The sequence below is a fragment of the Pezoporus wallicus genome, unplaced genomic scaffold (genome assembly GCF_028554395.1).
Source record: "Pezoporus wallicus isolate ANWC-B61680 ecotype Strahan unplaced genomic scaffold, APGP_CSIRO_Pwel_v1 contig_8673, whole genome shotgun sequence".
NCBI classification, from domain to species: domain Eukaryota; kingdom Metazoa; phylum Chordata; class Aves; order Psittaciformes; family Psittacidae; genus Pezoporus; species Pezoporus wallicus.
In genome coordinates this window covers 1,189,583-1,209,174 of record NW_026637196.1, presented here as the reverse complement: position 1 = coordinate 1,209,174, position 19,592 = coordinate 1,189,583, and the positions used below count along the sequence as shown (strand labels likewise).

Below are 19,592 nucleotides of genomic sequence, written 5' to 3'. Positions count from 1 at the left end.
TAGAAATGTTCTCAAGATCTCTCACTTTGAGGTCAATGCAGAAACCAAGGAACAACTTCTACTTACTGCGTTTCTTGTTGACTCCACTCGGATTTTCCAGTCACTAATCGGACATGAAAATAACACGGTCCTTTGTTCTCCAACTGCTACAGAGTCCCGAGGTAAGAAAGTTATTTAAAACAGAAAAATCATTTTTTCCTCCCACTGGGGAAAGGTCAGCACTTGGTTGAGTAGCTCTCTTGTATCCTTAAAGATAGGTGGTAAAAATCGCCTTTAAATAGCCATTATAAAAGTTGGGGCTCTCCATGGGGATTAGGAGGCTGAAATTCATGCCTTAGTTATGCTTGTTCAGCTTCTCCCACTTCCCAGTCTAGTGTTCTGATCAGTGGGTTGTTGATTATTGATACATGGGTGGTTAGGGTGGGTTCAGAACGAAGTCTTGTTTTTAATTCCACATTAGACCAATAAGTTATGAAATCTTGGTGTTCTTTTTATGGAATAAAAGCTTTCTTTTTTCCACCATTACCTTACACATCATAAAATGTGGAATTAGTCTTTTGGTAATTAAGCTTCCTTAGGATATATGCCTCGTGCTGTTCTTCGGGTTTCCCTTGATTCATCTGGAATATTACGCCCAGAAGAGGAAGGCCAGAGATAGATAAACATTAGCTTTTTTCTTTGTTTTTAGTTGTCTCTGGCTACTCAGCACATTTTATACATCCTGAAACCCATTGTCTACTAACAAAAGAACTCCTTGGAAAAAGCCAACCCCATTTATCTCCTTACATGGTCTCTTCATCCTCTGCGGCATGAGAGAAAGCTTTGATGCTGCAAAGCTTTGGAAGTGCAATGCACTGGAAAGCGCCAGTGCCCAGTAGTTCCTAAGCAAAGAGAATTCAGTCATACTCAGGCCAGAACTGTCTTCTCTCTCCACTTAATTTTCTGCTTGTTCTATTTGCTTTCTGTGCATTTCCATCACTTGTGTCTGCCTGATAAGCCATGTAACAGACAGCTCATGCAGGATGGTAATGGGCTGAGGCAGGTAATACCGTTCTACTTCTCAATTCACAGACTGAAGAAAAATAGCTCAATTTTTTAATAACATTTGCTCCCTGTCCTTTGCATGTGCAAGTTCTCCCTCTGGGTTGAGAGGAGAGTAGAGATTTTTAAGAGAGGGATATATTATCCCTCTTCATTCCTTTCAGTTCATAAGGTTCATAAGGCCATTTAGCTTTCCAGTGCTTCTGCTTTGCTTTTCTTCTCCCTGCAGAAGAGTATAATTTTGCATTATCAATGAACATCAGTCCAGACCTCAAAGGAATGCAATTTCCTGGGCTCAGGAAGGAATCCAGAGGTTAGTCTCATAAATTCTATGTATGCTCTGCAGCTGTTCCAGCTCTTAGCCAAGTTTGGCAATAGGGTCATTTCATCTAGCACTCATGTAGTAAACCACATTTCTTTTATGACCTCCTAGCCAGCTGTTCAGGCTAAATCATTGTATGTACAGTCATGACTTGACTAATGCCTGTACATGTCTCAACTGCTTTCCTGTTATTCTGTCTGTGGAACAGTGCAAAATTCTCCTTATGAGGTGGTGTTCCTGGAAGACAGAGCCTTCTGCTACACATAAAGAATAGGCAGTGATTTTTCTGTGGGTCATGGCATGTACAGATCACACAGTCAAGGAGATCTTAGCTGGATATTGACTTAGTATAAGAAATGGAGTTGTTGGAGCAGATGAGTCTCTGTGGCCTGTAAGGATGGTTCCTCCTTGCCGTGGTCCCCAGTTTTTTAGTGTGAGGTTCCATGTGGAGACAATCAGAGATGCTTTTATCTCTGTGAGATTTTTCTTCATGTGTTTTTAGGTTTTCATTAAAAAAAGTGTAAAAGCTGAAAGCATATTTGAGCTGTGAAAGTGATAGGATCAGGTCATGGGCCTCCAAACAGAGTTTTCAGGAGGAAAAGAGTAAAAAGAAAAGCAAAGCTCTGCTTTCTCAAAAACCATTCGTCATCTAAAAAATGTCTCACTGAAGCAAGAGGTGCTTTGATGAGCTCAGATCTCATGACATTGTTTGCTTGGTTGGCAATTCTGTGACACCCTCAGCTCTGTCTTCCTGCAGCCACAGCAGAAACAGCAGGCACAGCATGTACCTACCTCTGCTTTTAGGGAAGAGGAGCAAACTACTAAACTCTTGTGCTCTTGACACCAGGGCAGCTAAGGGCCTGAGCTGCTTCTGTTCATCCCTCCTTTGTCCTGGTTCCTTTGTTTTATTCTCCTCCTATGTTAGCCTGTTTCACTCTGATAGGTTCTCTGAATTCTGCTTTTCTGTCTTTCATCACATATCTCATAACAAGAATGACAACTTTGAGATGTCATTGTTGGCAAAGTTCGTAAAATGAGTTCTGTATCTCTTATAATACAAATAATCACATTATTGTGACAAAGTAGATCTTAGGCTTTAGTTCAATTAGCAGGCTCTCAAATTACACCATATTGCAGTTAACATTGGTATAGACCTATGTCTTTGTGAGTCCACTTGCTGTTTGGACTGCTGCTGCAACCTGAATCCAATCTGGGAGCAGAGTGTATTGGAGAAAGACACATCCAGGTGTATTATTGCAATAGAGAGGAGCTAATATATGGGAAAGATTTAAAGATGATGCTTACTTCAGGGCAGAGGGACTCACTCAGTGCCTAAGATACCACTTAAGCCCTCCTTATGCAATGAATAAGAAATGGCAGGCCCGGCACAAATTCTTGTTGCAGAGGTAGATTTATTTCATTTAAAAATAAAGTATCTGCATGTTTGGAGCTGGGCTTTAAGAATATGGAGATGCAAATGCTCTGTAGCAAGGATTCCTCCAGGAAAATAGGATCCTGTCTTACCATTATTGGTAACACATAACTATCTATTTCCGTATGTGGATTGTGTTCGCGTGACAGAGGCTATGTCCCCTTGCCAGTTATGATGTCCAGTGTATCCTTGGCTTACCACCACCCTGCAAAACCCATCAGCAACCCCTGAACTTTATTCTGGATTCATAGAAGTTTTCTGACAACAGAATACCTTCTGCTCTGATAACTGGGTCTTCTACCCCTTTCAGAGAAAAGGCTGGGTCTCTTTAGCAGTATCTGTCTGCTCTAAAGACTTATTGTTTCATCTGACCCAGTGGAGTCCTGAACACTTTGTCCAGGATTTTTGACCACGAGTCTACAATGAGATCAGATGTCAGACATCCTAAAAGGCTTCAATTGAAATCAATGGGATTTTACACATCCGCAAGTATTAGATTGGTGCCAGAGTGATCAGTAACTTACAGAAATGAATGCTGGGGAAGCAGAGATTCAGTTTTCCTCTTTCTGTATTCTAGAATCACGATTTACTGGACAGGTATGAAGTCAGTAATGGAGCAGTGGGTGCTCCGTTATGGACTGGGGCTAGGATGTTTTGTTGTGCAGCATTAGGTGTAGTGCTTGTTTGCCATTGAAACTTCACTCTCGTTGTAGTCTGAAGGCTGCTCTGGAGTTTCACTATTACATTGTCTTCAGTTGACCTTTTTTGAAAGAACACTCTTCATCCAAACCCATCAGAAAGACTAAATACTTTCTTGGCTGTGGAAGAAGGTCGCTGTAAAAGAGATGGTAATTAAAGATAAGAAGAGAGGCAAAGATCAGTAGAAGATATTTATACATACATATATAGGAGTATATCAGCTCCAGTTATGTGCTGCTGAAAGGAATATTTGTTCCCCAGATAGTCATCTGCTTTTAGTTCCAGCAGACTTGAAATGATATCTGGTTGATGTTGTGTATTTTATTGTATCAGTTGGTGCTTGCTGGTAAGGAAAGGAAAAGAATGAACATTCTTTCACTTGGATACAGCATATTAAAGATAAGCTCTGATGTGAGATGATTTAATTCTTCTACTGTTTGCTGATATAGTATATATTGGTTTTGCAAAGGAGGTGCAGCAGCTAGTCATGGAATTCACTGGAATTCACTTCCAGCTCTGAAGAGAGGATCAGAAAGTGGCTTTTTGTAGTAAAAGGGATTTACAGGAACAATAGTATATGTGTCCTTTCTGAGCCTCTTAAGAAGCCTCAGCTACCCCAGTTGGCTCTCAAAACAGTAGCTTTAGACTTTTGCAACTGGCCCTTACCCTTAGGCTCTCCAGGAGTCTCTCTCAGGCACACCAGCTGTGCAAAGCTGAAGCATCTCTCCTGCACCGTGCTGTGCTGTGTCTGAAGGGTCACTGCTAGCTTACAGCAGTGTCAAGGGCTGGCACTGTGCTGCGAGCACGTCCTGACCTGACTATACCAAATGTCTACCCTGACAAATGGCTTTGCTGTCAGGAATGTTGGAAAGACAGAAACTTGAGGCACCTTCCTTGTCCTCTGAAGGAACAAATGCTGATGTTAATGAGTCTGTAGACTCACTGAGGGACTGTTACCACATGGCTTCTCTCTGTTTTTTTCTTGACTTAATTCTGCAAATGGATTAGCTGTCAGTCTGCCCAGAGCTTTGCTCTGCCGCAGCAGTAGTACTTGGTAGTATGATTGTTGAAATACATTGCTATGTCTCACAGAGATGATTCAGCTGCCTGTGTATTTCCCTGAATATTGTAAAAAAAAGTACAAAATCCCTACTGCCACAAAGATTTGAGGTTCCATTTATGCAATCATTGCAATGCAATTAGACTCCTCAAAAGCAGGGAATAGGTAAACGTTATCTTCAGTTGAAGCTGGAAACATTCATTCTGCTATGCCACGTCCTGAAGAAAATGCAGCATGTCCTGGAAACTTTAATCAGAATCTAAATGCGGGATGCTTTAGTTTACTTTGGCATAGAAGCATTAGAGAGAAACTACTTCAGTGATTTGGGTGTATAATGGTGATTGAGGCTTGTGGTGAAGAAGGACTGATGGCTTGCCTCCAGTCAGATGTGCTGAGGGAACATTTTACCTATGGATGCCTTCTGTGGGCCGTTCCAAACATGTATCTGAGTACAAAGCAGCTGCCTCGTTAGTTTACAGCTCTCAAGCCTACATGTACCTCGTATGTCCCTGTTGCTTCCTTGCCTATGTATTTCAAGGTTTGATTCTGTCTTCATTATATAGTTGAGGTGTAAGGAAGGAAGAGGGTATTACCAGCAGAGGGGCTTCCAGCTTGCTTTTCAATGTGATTGCAGCCATACTAAGCTTTTTCCAAGTGTTCCAAAATTCTGTGTAAGCAGTCACTGCAACTGAAGTCTGTGTTGTTTGAAGGGAACAGCATAACCACTTTGACATATAGCTGTTGTATTTAGTTTGACCAGATGGAACAACCCCATTTCGTTTTAGAATACAGCCAATCCTAACACAGTTTCTTTTTCTTTCAAGCAAGAAAATTTCTACCATAAATATTAAATACCATAACAAAACCTACCAATAAAATTCTACCATAAATGAAACAAGCTTTACACTTGAGAAGATGGAGAGGAAAACTTTATCATCTATGTGCAAAACTATATAATCATTTATAACATCCTCCCTCCCAGCTGTAAAACGCATGTCTTCTTTCAGTATACACTGTCATATTCAAACGCTGGCTAAGTGTGTATTTTGCTTTCCTGTATGGATGATCCTCATGGCAGCAGGGAAACATTCTGTAGCCTTTATTACAAAGCCCTACTCCTTTGAACAATGAAGGGATGCCTCCAGCCTTTACCCAGGCTTGCCCACGGACAGCGCTTCTATTAGCAATGACAATGACATTAAAAGGTGCATCCTGTGAGTCACAGGTAAGAAAGGAGAGGAAACATGGGTCTAAGTGTAAAAGAGGGTTCAGCTGCTCAAAGTATAGTCATTGTGCCTGTATACCACGGAGACATGTACCCTACATGGCAGAGAAACTGTTGTCACCGTAGCAAAGTCAAGTTTACAGGTCACAAGAGGGCAGCAAAGTCTCACTGCTCAAGGTGGCAACATTTGAGAGATGGGGTCATTCATCTTCAAGTCCAACTCCTGTTTTGGACAATCAGAAAGCCCTGTGTCTAACTAGCTGGTGCTTCCCAGGCTCTGAACTACTTTGTATGCAGAGTGAAACTATTATGTTCGTAGGTGAAAATCCTGTTACATCACTTCAAACTAACCTATTTAATCTAAATACAGATGCACTGTGATAGTGCTGAAATAAATTGCTCACCTGGAGTTCAATGCTGAACAAAAAGCTACACCAGCATGTTATCTACCTAATCAATAAAAAAGCAACATTTATGGAACATTGACTTTGCAAAGCCTTTGCAACTGAGTCCTTTGTTATATTTCCCCTTCCTTTCTGCTCTTGAGAGCAAGGTATTCTGAATCCTGCCTCAAAATACACGTTTCTTATAGAAAAAAATTTCTTATAGTAGTACTGAGTGAATATATTATCTGTGAAGAGCTTATTTAGTGTAGTATTCTCTTTCTGCTTGAGGATATGTAAGTAATCTGTATTCTGTGTTCAACTGCCTATTTGCCTGCCTGTCTCTGTGTCTCTCCTTCCAATAAATCTGCCCATTCTTCATGAGCTGAACCTTCTGAATGTGCAGTACTCGATTTGGAAAAGAACTGTGCTGGGGAGAGATGATTCATCGCATCAGTCACCGTGTTATATAATGCTGAGTGATAGCAATTGCTGAGAACAATCCGAGCAGCAATATTCCCACTTGTGAAATTAAATGCAATGTCTGTAAGAATAAATGGAGGTATCTGGGTGTACTTGGAAGGAAAACAAGTCATGAGAGCAAGGCAAAAATACATCCATTTTCAAAATGGTTTGCTATTTTCTGCAGTATTACTGCAGATTTTAACTAGAGTTACCTCAGTGCACCTTCCAGGGGCACTTTTCTGGGAAGAACACAGAATCATAGTTCTATCAGTTGCTTCTATCTACCAAGTGAATATGAGGTTTTGGCACATGTGAAAACAGTGCTTATTGGTATTTACCTGTTGAATTTACAAGTATGCTTTCAGAGGACACTTTTGCAAACACTAGACTTTTGGATGTATGCTGAAATCCCTAATGGTCATTATCTTTGGTTTTGTATACCTGTTCAGATGCCTATTGTTCTATCCAAGTTTACTCTCACTAGTCAATATAGTTGCATCTGAGCATCCCAGAGCTGAATTTAATAAAAGCAAAATGAGAAAACTGCCCTTTCCATAAGCAATTGGCCACATGGTGTCACTGTGTCTTAAGGCAGCAAAACCTCCACCAACAATGCCTTTAGCAATTCCAAGTTTTCAAACTATCCAAAGCATGTGGTATTATCTAAGGAGACGCTTGAGCAAAAATGGCAAGGTCATGGAAGCTTCACTGTAGGAGTGTTTTAGGAAGACATTTTATGCAAAGCATCTGTTTTCCCAGCTTCTTGTACCTTCCTGGAATACATCAGAAATGTTTTTAGCCCGGAAGCGCTTGTTCTCCAGATGTCTGCATTTGGAAGCATGCTTATATGGAAAACTTTATCTTAAATTGCTGCAAGTCAGAGATCTCAAAATTCAGTGGTGCCGAATCCTACACTTGAATCATCATCTTTCTTCTTCTCCTTCTACCTTTGTATATCTGAATGTGCAGCATCCCGAGCAGAGGAAACTTGGCCTTATGGAGCTCAGAGCAATATAAACTGTATCTCCTGGGACCCACAAAAGGCTGTTTAATCCCTGCTAGTCCTGAAGAATGCTTTGCACAACACACCTGCCCAAGAGAGCTGTGCCAAAAGCTGACGCACTGGGTGTTTAAGGGGTTTCATAATCTACAGCTATAGCAACAAAGAAAGAAACAGTTGTGTACAGATACAGTGTGAGCCTTAGCAAGAAGATGATACCTGGCTCAGGGCACAATGAAAGACTGCAAAACCTCATGAAGTAAGTAGTGTTGGTGTGCACTGTTTCTTCAGTAAAACAGTGACCCCGGACTAGCAGGATTTATGTTAATACCCCGATAGTCTGTGTAGGTTGGATTAAGATTTTATAGAAAGGCTGAATCTCTGGCAATGACTTACCACTCACGTAGAGTGCAACGTGTTTTGTTTTCATTGTTAGGACATTAGGTAGTTGCAATGCTTTTCCTAAGTCAGATGCTCTGCACTGTATGACACTTAACTCCCTGTATAGCTGCTGAGAATGAGAGCGCTGTTTTAAGATGCATATTTCTTAGTGACAGTTTCACTCCTGGTTTTGTTGGGGATAGGATTACACTTGTAATATACCTGTTTTCATGGCCATATCTCCAATTTAAGTGCACAGTCAAATCATATTTAAAGTTATTAGGTCTACAGATCTTGGCTCTGTGAAAATTTTGATGCCTTGGTATGAATTTTGGTGCAAAGGTATGAATTGAGGAAACGGTTGTGTTAGTCTGGCCTTGAATGACATGAGATTAAAAGTGCTAAATAAAACCTGAACTGTCAGATCTCACAGGCTAGGGTACAGTAGACATCCCCTAGAGTATGTAAATCCTTTCAATAGACAGGGCAACCTGATCTAGTTCCAGGTGTTCCTGGTCATTGCAGGGGGTTGGAGTAGATGACCTTTGAAAGTCCTTTCCAACCCAAACCATTCTATGATTCTATTCTATGGACAGCATACAGGGTGGATTCAGAAGACCAGAACACATTTGTGAGTAGCAGGTTGTGTTTCCTCTTGTTACTTGCAATATAACAACATCTTAGAAGCACGTTCAATGATGTTTATTTAGGAACACTTGAATATGATTTTGGCCTATTCCCTCTCACCATTGCATCTGTAAATATCTTAACAGGAGGAATTCTCCATTGGCCTCTATGCTGGTGGTGGCCCTTAGTCTGGGACCTTCTGCAGAAGGTGAAACATGACGTGGTTCATCCTGGGGGAAGAAGAGTCTGAAACAGAAAAGTAGTGTTTCAGTAAGTGCAGAAAAGCAGATGGGGTCTCCTGTAGGAGAAGGTGGTACAGGTAAACTTGGGAGCAAATCAGGAACATTGCCAAAGCAATTTGTCCTTGTTTCGCAAATCCTGGCAGCTGCTGACCTCGTTATGTAGACACAAAATGTCTCTTGGTAGTGTGCAAGGGATTTGTATCATAACTGTAATTATCTTAATAGCACTGCTGCCATGGTGGTATATAAACAGGAAAGGCTGAAACCCACTGACACAGATGAGTTGCAAATGAAGGGCTGGTGCCTCTACTATAGGAATATGAACAAGATACGGGAACTGGCTGAGGAAATCCCTCAAGATTTGTCCCTGGGAACTGCCTTCAAAGTGTTTGCTCAAGGAAGAAAGGTGTGAAGAAGGGGAAGGATGTGTGTTTCCTCCCCTTACGGTTTTATGAACCTTGGGCCCTGGAACCAAGGTTTCTCCTGAGAAAGCTTTTATATGTTGCCTCATTAGTGTGTTTTCTGGGAGGCTCTGTTACTCCATGTTTGTGGGAAGAGGTACGTTGTATACCAGTGCCAAGGGTGTGTGGTTTCTAACGCGGTTTGACTGCAGAGTGAGTCTCCTTGAAATAATGGGAACAGCTTGTCTCTTCATGTGAACCTTTTCATGAAGCACATAGACCATCACTCCCTATGGTCATTAGTCAACTACAGGCTCCTAATACATGTTTGAGATGTAAAGAAAAGCTTGATGCATGGAAGGAAAATAGATTTTTAAAGCTAAGGCCAGCTGTGGTTATTTAGTCTGACCTACGGGATGCATACATTTTTCTCAGTAATTCCTGAGTCATGTTCCTGATGGCTGATTGAACTAAGCATAAAGTACCTCATCCAGTCTTGGTTTAAATTTAGCTGTCATGTGGGAGGGAAATGTGGTGTGGAGGCTGAGAAAACTCAGGGGTCACTATATGAAAGGAAGATGTAGGAGGGAAAATACATAGTTTAGCTATTCCACAGGTTTCAAGGATCAGCAGTAGAATTTATTGTCATTTATGGCACTGCAAAAAGTCAACAGGGAAGTGAGCCGCACCATGGTAAAAGTGATGAAAGTTCCCAGAGAAGCTGTAGAGCTTGCTCGAAAGAAACTGTGCAATCTAAGGAGATTACATGAACGCCAACGCAAACACCAACACAAGCGAGAAAATAGAAGTAAAAGGGCAGGAGCTGAACAATAATTAAGCCTGTGAATAAAATGTGGTATCTTTGGGTTTTGTGGGGAACAGAGAGGGGAGGCTGGGCTAATGTTTTGTGCATATGCCTTTGTCTGTTGTTTGGTTGTGCTCCAATGCATCAAACACTTTTGCATCTGAGCTGGCACTCTAACAGTGAATCCTATTAATATCAGTTAGACTATTCCTGAGAGGAACATGAGGAAGTATCTGAGAAGATCAAAGCTTTTGACTTTTGAAGTACATGAGATAACTACTAAATAGATATCGGAAAAACTGGTATTGTTTAACCTCAAAACCTACTAATGAATTACCAGTAGCTGCACATCAGGAAGATGTCTCTGAGTTTCTTCCGCACATCTTTTTCCTATAGCAAACAGAAAACTTTGAACTTTTATTGTAAGTTGGCTTTTGGCTGGCTGAGTTTTGACTTGCTCCTCTCAGTTATCTGGAGAGGCGAGGAACAGGAAGGCATAGTGTAAGAGTTGAGGATTTCACTTGTGCTTGACACCTCACAGGTAGCAGTAACAACCATGAGATGCTTTGTTGTCAGTATGTTTTGTGTTCAACACTGCTGTGACACAGAGAGGCTGTATAATGGCGATGACTACATATGTCAGAAGGAAGTGAAGGTCAAATGATCACAGCCAGAACTAGAATTAAGAAATCAAATAGGTTTTGCTGTCTCTAGAGGCTGAAATGGATTGGCATGGGTTCATAGGTTCATCTGTACAGTTGTTTCAAAATGTTAGGTATAAAAGGAGTTAATTGACTGCTAGTAAGGTCTGTTCTCATTTGGGAAAGCATCAAATAGCTTTACAGTATCGTTTCATTGTTTTGCAATGGATCTCGTAATATATTCTGTTGAAGTTATTAATATCGGCTTCCTTGTACAGGAGTATATTGAATGAAAATTAAGCTGCCCTGCTCACTGCTTCTTACAGACTGTCTCTGATGCGGAGTGAAACTGTTAATTAACTTTCTGGCTCCCGGTTATTCCTCACAGAGTTGAAGGATGTTTTTCTAGGGACAAGTGAACAGCATTTAGCTGCATCTGCAGTAATGTAATGCGACCATTCATTTAATTTGATTCAGAGCCACAGAAGGCTAGACAATGTCCTATATGGAACAAGAAGCGTCTTCAAGTATGAATTCATGGGGTGCGATGCATTTCTGACCCATGCTATGTTAGGCTGTGGGATGTTTTGGTGCTGTCTGGATCCTGTGTAAAATGATGTCTCTCATGATAGAGACACTTAGTGAAGAATACACTAAATTTCTCTGAACATTGACAGTGTCAGGATACAGTATTTGGGTTCATAAAGGAAAGCATCTAAAGGGTAGTTTTCAAATGATAACCATTTGGAGGAAGCAGTATTCTATAACAATAGAATAATGATAATTTTTTCTTTGCATTTCTAGTTTCTCTTTCCTTTGAGTTGCTCCAGTTTCTCTGATCTAAGGTGAACTGATTGCTGCTACTTTCGTTTTATGCTACAAATTGTTCACTGAGTTGTCTAGGATGTGCAGAGAATTGATGACAGAGCCAAGGAGTATTCAAATGCCAAGGAGTATTCAAATGGAGCAGGAGGCACATTACCATTTTTATTATCATTTCCTCTCTCCTCTATTTCTTGTAAGAAACAGCACGCAGTTGTTGCACAAGGCATTATGTGCTCCACATATCTGTCCAAGTTGTCAGCTGTTTGTGCATCAAGTTTGAGGAGGAGGAAGAAATATGAGGTGTGTTAACAACAGTCAGGTTCTTCCCATTTGGAGTTTTAACATGCACGAGGAAATGATGTCTGATGAATAGAGCTGATCATAAGTTTTATGATGCAATGCTTCTTCTTTTGAACCTGTTGATTGGGTTCGGTATTGCTGGGTTGGCTGGTTCTCCAGCTTCATGGAAACCTGCTTGGAAAGTTGTCATGCTGTCGTCAAACTTGTGGACCCACCTGGCCTGTTCCACTGGCTACCCACCATTCTGTGATGCTATGACACTTCTGTCTTTGCTCAGCTACCACTGCTACCCCACAGGCTACCAACAGCTGAAAGAGCTGTCCATTAGACGTCCTTCACCTGTTGGCCAATTCGTTTACTTCCTGCTTGCTAGTGCTCTTAGCTACGCATGTGGCAGCAAAACAGCTATGTAGGCAGGGTCCTGGCATGTGAACTTAGGCATCAGCCCAGAAATGTTTCAAAATCTTTCGTACATACATGAATGAAAACTTTCTGGGAAGGGTGACAGAAGGTGTGATTTCCTCTGTGGGATGAACATTCCAGCTCCCAGCACTGGGGCAGGCAAGTCACAGGACATTTTACCTTCTTGCGGTTCACAGCTTGCTTGCTGTACTTGGCTGACAAATGCATTCAGTATGTGTGTGAGTACACAGTAGAGAAGACCAACAATTAGTGGATTTGAATCATAGAAGGCAAGGGTCTCTGCCACTTTGCAATGCATCTATTGCATGGGGAGAGATTGCAGGGTCCAGGTTGCGTGTGTTGCAGAGAAGGCACCATTACAAGTTTGTGCTTCACTGCTTTGACAGGCTGTGGGTGAGGCTTGGTTCCTGGAGGGATTTATGGGAGGGGTCACCATCTGAAATCTAGTTTTCCATCAGATCTCTACCCCTGGAAGCTAGAGTCTCTGAGTGAGTGCATCTCCTCCAGCACAGACTCTCCCTGGCTAGAAGACCTAATTTTGGACCTTTGGCACATAGATCTAGATCCTCTGGCAAAGGAGGCAGTGTATGTAGCTTGTTTTAATGTTCTGCTCTGAACAGAGTCAATGCCTCTCATAACCTACACAAAAATTTTCTGGCTTATTGGCCATATCGTTTCTCACCTGACACATAAACCATGAATGTTAGAGGTCTAAGGTTAAAAACACCCTAGTTCATTGAGATGCTAAAAGCTGTATATTTCCATTGGCTTTGATATGAGTTTCTATTCTGAGTTCTCAGGTTTCAAGCATTGCACATCTTAGGAGCTTCAGAAGTCCCAAGATATTGCATGAATTAGAAGGTTAAAAGAGATCTGTGCCTGTGAAAAATCAGTTTTCTACTAGGATGAAAGCATTTACAATTGCAGTCAGGTGTTATGTTTTATGTGCTGCTGAACCAGAAGAATTAAAACAGACCTAATGTGCAGACATAGAGACAGAGATGGTATCAGGCTCCAGGGATGACTCTGCCTTGGCACAGGTTGGAGTAGTTTTCTTGAGACCAGCTGAGACACTCAGCGTGTTTCAAGTGCCAGACGCTCTGCTTATGCTTGTCTGCTTTCTACACTGGTTCAAGGGGAGCAGGTGACAGAAAGCTGCTTTCATGCTGCTGGAGTAAAGTTGAGAGTGTTCTCAGCAACTTGAATTCTAAGTCACACTATTAGGAAAAGCTTCTGAGTTCTTTTTGTTACAGGAATGGTACAAATGGACTAGAAGGACAGACATATAAAATAAAGGAAACGAGAAGGACAGACATATAAAATAAACAAGCATTTTTTCTCATCAGAAATAATTTTTATAGGGATAAATATCAGTTCAGAAGAAGCTTTTGTATTAAAATCCCCATGACTCTGTAGAACCCATGAAGTCCCCATGAAGTAGTCATCTGCTGTTGGAAGTTGTAATACACCAGGAGTGAGTCACAAGGTTCTTAATTGCTCTAAATAAGCTTGCAAGGCTCGTAACTCATAATAGCTCTGGTTATTCTGTTTTAAATTGTTCCCATGGGCTGGTTGATGTCTAGAGATTTTGTATTAAAAAAAAGAAAAAATTATAATGATGAATAAAAGTAAAGTCAGTTTTCAATTTTGACAACCCTGCAGTAACCTTAGAAGAACTATACAAATAGGTAGTGAAGCTCCCTGCTACTGGGGTCAATGAATTGTAATGATCTACTTGTAGGGATGTGCGCTGAATTGTCTAATATATTTTCCACCTCTGATGCTCATTTCCCTAAAAATCTTGATGCTTTAGGCAGCACTTATGGACAACGCTACTTGCCTATGGTCGGACTCCCACTACTGAATTCAATGTGAGTTCCTATGTTCTAGTAAGCTGAGGCTACAAAGAAGGGCAGTCCTGTAAATTCCTGAGAAAAAGGAAAAGAGTAATTTTTTGTTGCTTCAGCTCCTCAAATGACCTTACCATTTGGCCAGAAGAGTGCCAGATGCAGTACTGTGGGGTATGGGCTGAAGTCTGTAAGCCTGGGACTGCAATGGGAGCCAGACCTCCTCTTTTAGTGACAACTAGCTCTTAGGTGAGTTTTGCTGCAACATGAAACTTCCCCCACCTGATATTTTTAAGACTTGAGCACTTTCAGGTATTTACCAATGGTGTGTGCCAGTATTCACTTCTTGTTTGTGATCAGTGTGCCTGCTAGAAAGGCATGCTTTGCAGGTATTTCCGAAGCTACTGGTAGTACAGTTGAATGTACCCAGTTCACCCTCAATTGGCTGTTTCTGTCTTTCTTTGCCCTGTCTCTATGCTCAGATGAGTGCTTTTCTTACATTTACACTTCACTGAAGTCTTCCAGATTACTTAAGCTAGGACATAGGTTGGCTGATGCTAGCTCTTTTCAAAAAACCTACCCATTAACTGTACTAACATACAGAATAACATAGTGAGGATACCTGCTACTTTCTGTAGTCTTGTTAATTTTGGAGAGCTATGTAGAGGATAAGTTACTGCCAGGAATGATTGAGTTGAACCCTTAATAACTTTCATGTTATTTGAAATAAATCCTTGTATAACTTTTATCCCTTTCTGACCTAATGTATAAGGGCTGTCCTCAGAACCTTGAATAAAATCAAATACAGGGCTGAAAGAGAATTTGACACAGCTAGGGCTAGAAGGGAAACCCAGCTGTGTCATACAACTGCAGTAACCTTTGTTTCTTAATTATTCTTGCCCAACATAATAACATTCACTAGCAAACATTTCCTTATCTGGTCTTATCCCAAAGAACTTATGGAGTGAAAAACAAGAGAAGAAAACAAGAGTTACTGTCTTGACTCTAAAAAAGTGACTGTTGAAGAAACAGAAGAGGTTGGTGGCAATTAAGAAGAAAACCCTTCTCTTGATAATTTGAAGCTAAATACCATAACCATAAGTCAAGTCTTCCTGTCAGCCAAGTGGTGAAATGTAATACCTACCTAAGTCTTCTGAGGTCTTTACTGAAGCAATTTCATACTGACATCAGTGTCAGACTGTTTGTATAAGATCTGAAGATAAAGGTCTCCGAAACTGGCTTGAGTGGAATGATATTGAAATATCTTACTCATTTATTTCAATTAGATGCTCTGCAATCACTTGGTTTAAAATAAAAGAAAAATATCTAAACATAAACACAGTGGGTTTCAATGTGTGGCTTTACATTGACGTGTCTTGGAAAGATAACACTCCCGTCCTCAGATATCCCAGGTAAGTAATAAGCAGCTTCCTCCCATCTTGAAGCTGCAGAGATCACTATCTTGCCATGCTTAAAACCACACCTGCAAAGTATCTAAGGAAATTAGTAGCTCTCTTACTCTGGCCAGGAAAAAGAGCCAGTGATACTGGCTTTACTGTATGATATCTTTATTCAAGCTCGCAGTGGCTCAGGAGATAGGTAAGAGGATATAGAACCTTTTACTTTTCTGAAACAGGTTTAGATCTTGATAGCCAGGATGGTTCATGTATAAGTTCTGTTATCATCTGACTGCCACTCAGACAGACGACTAGTTGGAGTCCTAATACCGTCAGGTTTGCTGAAAATGTTTGGTCAGAAAGCATTCAAAGATCTAAAGCAGTTTCGAATTAACTGTGTTGTTTTGCTCAGAAAGAATGGGGTGGGGGGAAACAGTGAAAAAATAGAAATGTTTTATTTCAAAATTAAATGTTTCAGTTTTGAAAGGTCTCCAAATCTGGCATTTCTGAAGCTTTGCTTTAGAGCGTCTAGTTTCATATGGCAATGCTGAATTAAAAAATGGAGATCTAGTTGAATAAAGTTTTTTTTGGGGGGGTTGTTTCTCACAGTGGTTAAATAACCTGGATAAAAATTAGCTTGGGGATGAGCTAGGGAAAAAATACTAATTTTTGTTCCCTGATTTCTGAGAATATTTTGAAAATTTTTGGTTTCAATTTGACAATAGACAATTATTTTCTCAGATCACTGTAATTTTTCTAACCTAGCTACTGAGCTAAATAAGATACAAACTGATTTGAGGCAAAGAGAAAGCAACTGTCATCTCTCATTATCACTGTCTGAAAAAGAAGTCTCCACAAAGCAGCACAGTCTTCCACCTCCATCTCTCAATGGTGTGGCTGCATCTAGCCCTAGGAAGGTCCATCACTTAATTCTACACAACCACTTCCATGAAATAAATAAACAAATGTTCTTATCCAGAATGATAGCAGAGTTAAATTTATATAGTATTTGCCATCCTTGCTTTTGAAGCTGTTAGGATCAAGCATGAGAGGACTATGAAGACAGTGCTTCACTAAGGGCAGTTCTCTGCACACCAAAGCTGAGACATGTTTGTATGTAATTTTGTGGTGCTGTTCCCATTGCTGGGGTAAGTAATGAACACCATTAAATGAGCCCTTAGTACCTTTTGGTAGTTCTGTCTCACTTAGCTTTTAAGGTTATGCCAGCAGTAGGACTATCCAAATCGCAGCCATTTAGAGTTGCTATCACTCTACTGCTTTTATCTGACAGCTTGGCTGTGACTCTGAGTAGCTTCTTGCACGGGGCTGTTAGTGAGCAGCCCCCTGGGTAAGTTGCATGCAGCTGAACACTGTATTAATTAACTTGCATACTGGGAGCAGCATGGGCTTGCATTCCTTCCATTCTGATTCTGTTTCACATACACAGGTAGTGTATGAAGCAATTTAACCTCAGAGTAATTTGATATGTTTTCTTATCTCTTCCCTCCCCCCCTCCATCTTATTTCCAAGTACTTTCTCAATATTAATTCAGAAAGGAAACAAGATTAAGTCAAAAAGGTGGAATGAGACCAGCTTAATTAACCTGTACAATCTGAAATCCCTTTTCCCTCTGTCTCCTGAACAGCCTTTTACAGACTGAAACTGTAGATACAGTTTTACATATTCTGAATCTAACTCCACTAGTATAAGCCTAGCATGACTATGTCCTCCTTCTACAAAGGGGAGGCGGAGGACTTTCTGTGCCGCCTACTAGATACTGCCTACTATTTAACTTGTTCACTAAGGTGCTGTGCTGTGCTGTCTTTGCCTTAGTTTTGTTCCTTCCTTGGTTTTGCAGTTGACTTTCTTTGTCTTACTTTCCCCATGCTGCATTGTTTTTTGTGTCTGCAGTAAAGCCTGACTTCACATAGCCCATTTCCCTCATGTCCAGGAGGAAATGGACGTGGTACTTGTCAGCGTGCTTGTTGACAAGCAACACAAGATGTTTTATGTATTTTGGCAGTGCTGATTTACTGGAAACATTGACATTTTGGAGCAGCTTTTGGAAAAATTTGTTCCAGAGCTCTCCAAAGTAACTTTTGCACCTTGATTTGAAGACATTCTGGGAGCTTTTTTTCCTTCTTTCCTGTTCCATTAAGACCCGGGTCTCTCTGCTGCAGCTGTTCTCTATTTAATGTGTTGCTCTGTTTCCAGGCAGCCATACCCCTCTTTGAGGGGAGTTCATTTTTCTCTGGCTGTTTTTCCATTTGCCTTCCCTTTAGGAGGTAAATTTGTCAGCCTACTATTTTGGTCTCTCAGTTCACTACAGCAACAGCAGCAATATGAAGGCAGCAAATGAAAACTTCACATGAAGAAGTGATTTTCCCCCTTTTCTGCTTTTTTCTTATCTCTAGAAATGGGATGCTGCACACTCCTGTGTCCAAGGCAGCATGGAGAAGAACGTTTGCACTGCATTCTTGACTGCTGGGAAAAATGTCCAAGTGCGGCTGTCAAAACAGTGTTACTGCAGAAGCACATCATAGAATCACAGAATAGTTAGGGTTGGAAAGGACCTTAAGATCATCAAGTTCCAACCCCCCTGCCATGGGCAGGGACACCTCACACTAAATCACTCACATGGTTAATCGCACTGAACCCCAGATTGCTTTCTGATGAGTCTGGCTTATTTTTCTGTGGGTTTTGCAGCTGCCCTTTGATTTGCTGCACATACACAGCAGACCTTTATTTGAGATACCTTCCTTATTATTTCAAAGATGGCAACCTACCTAAGCACTCCAGTTCTAACCCTGCTGCTTGGGTAAGTGTGCATCCAGTCCTCACCTCCAGGATGGTGGCTGCATTGCCAGCAGAGCAGAGTCTTTAGAAATGTCAATTTGAGGTGTTGCTTGTCATTTCCATAAGCCCGGGGGCATTTGACTGGAGCTGATTTTCAACTGGGGACCGTTTTTTGTGGAAAATGCTGTAAAAAGTGTTCAAAGGTGATTCGTCTGAGGTTCAGGAGAGATCTAAAGCCTAAGATTCCAGGAAACCTATTTTCCTAAATAATTGTTGTGGTTGCATTTAAATTTTATTTCTTCTCTTGCCAAAAGCCAATCTCATAACTGCTATTCAATGAAAATTAACTCTTGACACTCTCCCTTTCCGTAAGTGTGCACGGTTCACTGGTTTGGTGACGCTTGGTCCTATCTCATATTGCAGTCCTCCAGTGAGGACATATCTTCCTGCAGACTTATGGTGGCATCCAGCCCTTTCCCAAGCCTGGGTCTGCAGGACATCCAACAAGAAGTTACAAGTGTGGAATAAGGTAAAGCCAAAACAGATGGCCTGGTGCAATGTCCTGATAGGCACTCCATGGGTTGTCCATCAGGAGTCCACAGTCAGCATGGGAGAGGTGAGGGAAGCCATGCCTGCACCATCTCCAGAGGCTGCCTTAGGACCCACTACTGTCACCACCAAGCTGATGGGGGAATAGGATGGGAATATGCAAGACGTCAACTTGCCATGTTCTTCTTATAAGAAGTGTGTAGAGGGGAAGAGCCCAGAAGGTATGCAGCTTTCCCTTTCCCTGCCAAAATTTGCCTCAATTTCACCAACATTGGCCAGGTAGGTACTTCAAAGTGAGGAGATTTACTGGCTGGCAGAAAGATTTCCAGTAATATATTGGAACAAGTCCCTTTTGTAGGAAGAGTTGAAAGGAGCAGTCAGAAGTGGGTTGATCTCCCGCAGGAATTTTTATTAGTAAGGTTTGGCTATTCCCTCCCTTTGATTGTTTTTTATTTTTTGGAGTATTTTGTGGAAGAACGTAAAAACTATTGAAAATTCATTTACTGACTAGATAAATGGAAGAGATGGGGAGTGCAGGAGACTTTCTGAATATGGCAGAATCTACCCAAAAACCTGGGGTAATAACAAGTTGTGATAGGTAATAAAGTGACAGGCAAAGGTGTGGTAACTGCAGCTTTCCTCTCCCTTCTGACACTGCAGATCTGTCCCTCTCAGACATCGGCAGACTCTGCTCCGCACAGGGGAGGCAGAGGGTGGAGCTCAGCGCCTGT

The 19,592-nt window shown here is 41.2% G+C and overlaps 1 protein-coding gene across 2 annotated transcripts in view; it reads left to right on the top strand.

Moving 5' to 3' along the window:
• Window positions 1-19,592, top strand: part of LOC130596398 (cytosolic phospholipase A2 beta-like) — a 51,074-nt gene continuing 31,482 nt past the window's right edge. Inside the window, exon 1 of one of the 2 annotated variants that reach the window (XM_057403944.1) lies at window positions 1-161. The gene's annotated coding sequence lies outside the window, so the exon portion shown is untranslated. Of the gene's footprint in view, window positions 162-662; window positions 1,355-19,592 lie in introns of those variants that run through there. The other variant, XM_057403946.1, reaches the window with a different exon arrangement.